Here is a 5961-nt window from a genome sequence, read left to right on the forward strand (position 1 = left end):
CATTAGACTTGTTCTTCTTTGGGCTATATGACAATAATAATCACACCTCCACTTATGAGGAGTGGTCCTTGCCACAGCCTGAGCACATTGTAGACTCTTTAAAACCCTATAAAGAATGCTTCTTCTTCTTAGGAGTATTCACATTTGAAAATACTCCTATAGATTCCAAGTGATTGAGTAAATAATGCTAACACTTAAAGCATTGTCTGACAGGAGAGGTTGGAGAGGCCAATGGCATTTCCTTTCAGTTCTAGACCATGCCGTCACCTGTGAGGAAGACTGTACTTCCCTAGTTTAGTTATAAGGAGGCTGCTTGTGGGAACCTACTAGAATCACAGGCCTGGAAATAAAGAAAGAAAGACTGCACTAAGAAGTTTGGGGAACCCAGAGGGATGGTGTTTTCTGTAGCTCTAAGAACATCCCACACATAAACAGTTTCCCCAGGGATGATATCAATAAACAAAGAGAGTCCAGGAGTCTTGGCTAAGAACTTCAATCTTCTGAATGTTAAGAAGGCAAAGAAATCCACTGGCAGGCAGGGGCTTGGGGAAAAAGTGGAGGGAGTGATTGGTACTGGGACTATAGAAGAAGAGACAGAGGTGCTGGGTTACTGTCATAGTTTATTTGTCAAGGAACTGAGGCTGATAATATAATGGTTCAGGGAAAAGAGTGACAAGAAAGAGAGACATTACCCTGGGATCCCACCTCCTCCCTCCCCTTGCCTCCCAGCTGGGATAAGATGATGGAACTACTGGACATCAGGTAGAATTAGACTGTCGCCCTTCAGGTGTCCTCCACATTTCACTAGAGTCTAAGGAAACTACATAGTTGCCACCGTGGTGCTGGGGTTATCATTCTTAATGCTGGTCTCTGAAAGAGAGAAGAGGTAGGTATTCAGTTCACACAGCCTGCTAAAACACAATTTCTTTGAGGATAACAGATCCTTCCAAACTGTGGGGGCAGGGATATTTCTTCGGTTTGGTAGATACCCACATAAGGCTTCTCTCAGGATGTTTTAAGTCCAGGGAGCAAAGACACATACATGACAGATCTCCTGAGGTTTGGATAAATCAGGCAGGCTTGCAAGTGGACAATGGGGGCTTGGGCTGGGGAGAAGAGGAAGGGATCCCAGGTTGTAATGCATAATGGTACTGGGGGGAGCATAGTCTCCTTATGTCTGTTCCTTCACAGTTAGGGGTTCCATAGTCTCTGAGAAAGTCATGGCAAGAGAGGGGTAAATCTTAGATCCTACCAGGTTCTGCAATTTTCATGCAAATATTTCCACAGCTGGAACTGCAGCATTCATCACCAGTATCGCAATCTCTATCAAAATTGCAGTAGCTACTGCACTGGTGGATGTTGGGAATCTTCTCACAGTCTCTCAGTATATGTTTTGGTATAACTGTAAGGAAAAAAAACAAAACAAAACATGAGCTGTGACTCCAAAAAGAAAAAGAGTTTTTCTCACTATTATCAGCCCCTCTAAGGCCCCAGCACCCACACAATTGGTTTCTCTTCTTCTGCCTGCCTAGGGATCTGGGTGGTCTTTCCCATTCCTAGAGTCAAAATCCAGCTCCCACTCCCTAGCAAGCCCAGCAACCAGGAAGTCACCTCCAAGAAACTGAACACCACAGGACCTTAGTCCTGAAACTCAGTTCTCAGAGAGGCCCAAGAGATCCTCTGGCCTCCTGCTGTCATTTTACAGGGTAGGAAGAACAGAGTCCCAGAGAAGAGGTGAAACTATCTTGTACTTTTCCCTGTCTGGCTGATACAGCCTTCCAAAACTGGCTGTTCTCTAGAAAACTTTACTAACAGTTTTGGACTCACTACAGTCCCCTTAATTCAGCAGATTTCAATTCTTTTTACCCTAACGATTCCAAAGTTCTCTTGGTCAAGCACCCATTTTATTTCTCCTCCTCATCCCCAATATTCTAAAATACTCAATTCCTTAAACAAAAGGCACATTTCAAGAAATAATTAGTAACCCTTTCCCAATTTCATTCTCATCCTTGGAGCCCCTAACTGGAGGACACGAACTCCTGGTGGCTCAAGCTAGGTACCCTCCTTTGAGCACTGTGAAGCTTTCCTTTGCTATGGGTCCTCCTCAACGAAAACACCACAGTCCTCACAACACACATAAAAACATTGTTTCTCATAACATCAAGAGACCATCAAACTTGAGAACTGCACATTCAGCTTTTGTCAGTTATCCTGGCTTAAAAATGGAACCAAGTCCTTCACATATACCAGTCCCTGGCTCCTTGTTTTCTAACCCCTCTTCATTTTGAAGCTCACCCAGAATACCTACTAAAATCTTGACGTTCAGGTATACGATCAGATATTTCTCTTAAACTTCCTATCACTGACATGATCGCCAGGCAGTAGAGTGTCAGCAGCTGGAGAACCAACCACTTCATGATGTTAACTCTGGATGTTTGTGTGTGTGCCTCACAGGAGACCCAGGATTTTACTGGGTCCTGCATGGGGCAGGGAACGGCTTTGGGGTGTGGAGTTGGGAGAACACATGACTGGTCTTTTATTGTCCATCTGGCTCTGCCTCCTCCCCTCCATGCACCACTCCTCGGTTGGGCACTAGTGTCTCCTGTGGTGTCTCTCTTACGCTTTAGCTCCTCTCATTGCAGAAATGAATTCTTCATAATTTATCGCTTCTTTTTATAGAAATTTGAAAAACAGAGAAGTAAAAAGAAAACTAATAAGAGACGATCAGTTATCCATTACCTAAAGAAATAACAGTGTCATTTGTTTTCATAGAAAGATAGTTTTAGAACTGACTTCCCAATAAAAAAATCATACATATTTATTGTATATGTATTTTAGTATGTTTCAAAAGCCATTTAAAAATATCAGTAAATGTAAGTAAATTACAATGTAAAAATCACCAGAGACTTTTAAGAACTGATTACAAAATTTGAAGTGGAACAACTTTTTCTAAGCCTGAATATCCTCCAACATTGTCTGAGTTTCATGAGAATTAGCTCCTGGATGATATGAGCACATTTCATTTTAAATGAAATTTTAATTTACTTAGTTTATAATTTTCATAGATATACTAATTTTATATCATTCAATTCTTTTAAGGTCCTTTTCAGGACTGACATCAGCAAGACGCCTGAATAAGAACCCCTGCTTGAACTCCTCCCACCCCATCCACCACACAACAATTTGGCATCCACCCAGAGACCAAAGTGGAAGTGTCAGATCCAACACCAGATGCCAAGGGACCCAGAAGGAGTCTCACCCATGGGTTGGGTGATTGGCATAGAGACCTCAGTCTTGGCATGGGACCTTGACATGGCCTGAGAACAGACTCTAACCCCCTCAGCCACAGTCCAGGAGCCATTGGAGAACACTCACTTAGACAATCATCCACAGATGACAGAGATTTGTGAAAGTCCAGGCGTGTAACAGAGAATTTGCATCACACTGTGAGAAAGAGGAAAAAAAAAAATCCAAGTGCAGTCACATTGCAGAGGTTAAAAGTAACAGTTTGACTTTATCTGTATAACACCTATCCAGATTTTAAAAAAATTCTCTAAGGAACTGTGCATTCAGAAAAGGTTAAGCTATCTGTGAATCCAGGCAAGAAGATGTGTAGTCCCTGCCTCACACTTCAGTTTCTTCCATGCTCACGTTGTTTACACATACTGTGCCTTATTGATATCATCTTCCCCACATTACTCAGTGAAAATATCTTCTACAAAAATGAAACCTTACAAATGAGGTTGGCATGAGACAAGGGGCCTGGGAAAGCCCACAATTTTAGAAGTAGAATTGCTATGTGTTCTGCATTTGACCAATGAACACACCCAAGTCTGAACACGTAAAATGTTTTCATGATTCTTCTGTGCACAAGAAAATAAACTATGAAAGTTCTGCAGTCCCTAGAAAGCTCTAGTGAGTCTCCAGGGCATGGCATAATATTTTTGAATGCCAGAGAAATACATACATAGATGGACAACCATGATCACCATGGAAGGGAGTCAAGCACTGGGTTGATTCAGTAAATCCTGCTGGATATATTCAAATATCTCAAGAAGAAGGCAGTGGGCCTTGAGATATTCTTCTATGAAGAAGTTGAATTCCAGAGAGTCCTGAAAAGTCTTAAGAGATTTGAGAATGGTGAAAGACTGCTGAATTTACATACAGAAAATAAACACAATGAATAAAAGTAAGTTTTGACTGTTTCTTAAATAGGCTGTCTTAACAACCTCTTTTCAACCACATCCACATCTCCACCTTCAGATACCTGATGGCTCAGTTCTCAGAATTTTGAGGTTCTCTGGTTAAATCAGTTGGCTTTGCATTCCTCGCCCAGCCCACCCTTGCAAAACTGGCATGAGTCAGGACACATCCTTCAGGGAGTTTGGTTTTCTCCTTTCTGATGAAGTAAGATACCTATTACTTAGCCATTGTTTTCTAGCTTTCAATGTCTTGAAAAGCTTATTTACTGTTCCTCTCCTGTTCTCTTTGACCTTGTGTATTACTGTGGTTTTTTTTCTCCCTCACAACATTTTAGTCCGGTTTTAAGTGTAAGCAGAGGTAAAGAGGATAAAGGCCCCTGTAAAGATGTCCGAGTCTTATTCCTGCAACCTGTGATTTCCTGACTTGAGGAAGTAAAGGGGCTTTGGGGATGTGATGAAGGGTAGGGACTTTGAGATGGGGAACCAGGTGGGACCAGTGTAACCATAAGTCCTTAAGCAGGGAATGTCTCCTGGGTGCAGTGGGTTAGAGAGCCTCAGAAGAAGCTAAGAGCTGAAGCATGAGGACCCAGCTGGCCATTGCAGGCTCAGGGGAGTGAGGAATGGAGTCCACACCAAACATGTGAGTGGCCTCTAGAAGCTGAAAATGGCCTCAGCTGACAGCCAGCAAGAAAACGGAGACCTCAGTCTTACATCTTCAAGGCTCTGAATTCTGGCAACAATTTGAATGAACACAGACATGGATCCTTTCTCCTAGAAACCAAACACAAAAAGGAGCACAGCCCTGCTGACATCCTTGATTGTACAGCATGAGACCGGTGTGGGACTTCTGACCTTAGGAGCTGTAAGATAATGGTTTGTGTGGCTTAAACTCCTAAATTCATGGTGACTTGTTACAGCAACAATAGAAAACAAAAATTTGTAATTCAAATACCCTGCTTAACTGGTGGTCCCATTTCTGTGTTGGGATTTCCAGACCTATCTGGATGTTTCTGTTTCTTCCTAACCCACTCCTAAAGGGTGGGTTCCCACCCTTCCCACCCACAATTCTTCCCTCTCGATGACTAGTAATGGCTTTCAGAACTATTTTGTCCCTCAAATCCATGAACATGACTCCATCCTCACTGGTTAATTTTGTGATCCCTTTTCCCTGGGGAAATAAACCTCAGCTTCATGTCCTAATTTCATAGTCAAAGTGTTTGATGGAAAAATAAGGAATTGCAGGGGCACCTGGGTGGCTCAGTCATTAAGCACCTGCCTTCTGCTCAGGTCATGATCCCAGGGTCCTGGGTTCGAGCCCCACATCAGGCTCCCTGCTAGGTGGGAAGCCTGCTTCTCCTTCTCCCATTCCCTCTGCTTGTGTTTCCTCTCTTGTGTTTCTCTCTGTCAAATAAATAAAAATCTTTAAGAAAAATTAAAAAAGAAAAATAAGGAATTGCAGAAAAAGAAAAACAATCACTCCATTAATATTTAATAAAATGCTGCACCACAATGCTATTTTTATTATTAAGGCCCCAGAGTCTTTCCTCCTCCAGTTTTGAGGAATACTGTATTCCAGTTTCTTCCAGTTTGGTTATGGTTGAAATTTCACTTTGGTTTAACTTTTTAATCTGTTTGAATTGTATTCTTGGTTGAGGGTAATATTTAATATCTTGCTTAGACCTTGTGGGTCATGAGGTGATGATGATCTTGGAAATGGAAACTTCATGTCAAGGACAATGGAGCAAAAAGGTGAAAGAGC

This window comes from Lontra canadensis, unplaced genomic scaffold (assembly GCF_010015895.1).
Source record: "Lontra canadensis isolate GAN:19392208 unplaced genomic scaffold, GSC_riverotter_1.0 scaffold105, whole genome shotgun sequence".
Lineage (NCBI taxonomy): Eukaryota > Metazoa > Chordata > Mammalia > Carnivora > Mustelidae > Lontra > Lontra canadensis.